Here is a 1,420-nt window from a genome sequence, read left to right as displayed (position 1 = left end):
TTGCCGCCCCCCCCCCCAGCCCGCAGGAGCCCTGGGCATGGCCCCCAGGGCGAGGACGGGTCAGTCAGGGCTCTTACCCAGCTCAGGGGGTTTCCTCTCTGGATCTGAAGCCCCTGTAGGGTCTGCAGCCCCCGGGAGTCAGTCGTGCATGGCACAGCGTTCTGGAAGCCCAACCATCCTGGCACAGCTGGTGGAGGAGAAACCAGCTCCCCTGGACAGCTTCGGCTTCAATTGAGGTCACACATTGACAGTAAAATAGGATTAGCCGGGGGAAGGTTATTAGACAAAATCCGTGCAATTTGTCTAATCTAAGGTGCTTATTTAACACAGTAAGGAGATTATTTTGAAATATAATTTTGACTTGACACTGACCCACTAATAAAGACTCGTTGTGGCTTTGCACAGGACAACGGGGAGACAGAGTCCCTCGGTGGAGGAGGAAAAGCTCCCATTTAATGGCACAGACAAGCTGAAGAGTTTGCTGGAGTAGAGCTGGCCCTGCCCACCCCCTGTTCCGAGCTCTGGTCCCCACCGGTGTGGTTGTCCCCTAAAGAAGGGACTAAAGGGCACAGCAGCCAGGAAGGCAGCTGGCATGTGACATGAGCCCACTCCCTGCAGGATCTCACACCTTTCAGGGCCAGGCTCTCCATCTTCCCCAGTGCCCACGTGTGCCAGGGCTGAGGGCGCAGGCGTTGCCCTTCAGGGGGCACACCCCCTGGCCCCCGGCGAGCCCTGCAGACAGAGCCCCCGCGGGGCGAGGGGGGGATTAAGGGGGTGAAAAGCCGTGTCTGGCTCCCGGCACAGGGATCTCTGTCTCGGCACCAGATGGCATTAATAGCATTATTCCGCACGGCTCGCGGGCACCCACGTGTGCCACACCCCCCCGGCCCTTCGCACCCCTGGCATCGGGGGCTGGGTGGTGGCAGGGCACCACACGCTGCCCACACTGGACAGCTCGTGCTGGGCTGGAATTTGGAGGCCGGGCTCTTAACAGAGCTAAACTGCCAGCGGCACTGTTTGGTGCCCCTGCAGGGTGGAGGCAGGGAACCTGGAACTGGAGAAGGGCATAAGCAAGTCATAGGGTGCCTGGGAAATGTGGCCTCTGTGCCAGGGGCAGGGGGGCTGCCAGCAGCCCCTACCTACCGAGCTGGCACACAGGTGTGAGCTGCTTCCGAGGCAGGGCTCTCTGCTCCTCCCCATGCCTCCACAGCCTTTGCTTTGGATGTTGAGCCCAGGAACTACAGAGGTGGGAAGCTGGGGAAATCACAGGGAAAGGCCAACGTGTCTGCTTGGTTGCTTCTCTCCTGCAGCTGTCCTGGTGAGAGGCTCCCGCTGTCCCCAGGGTCTGGGCAAGGGGACCTGAGGTCCCCATCCGAGGGATCGACCCCAGCCCCGCAGCCCTTTCCCTGTGCCCAGAGCC

The sequence above is a fragment of the Merops nubicus genome, unplaced genomic scaffold, assembly GCF_000691845.1.
Source record: "Merops nubicus isolate BGI_N331 unplaced genomic scaffold, ASM69184v1 scaffold26186, whole genome shotgun sequence".
NCBI lineage: Eukaryota > Metazoa > Chordata > Aves > Coraciiformes > Meropidae > Merops > Merops nubicus.
This window is presented reverse-complemented; position numbering follows the sequence as displayed.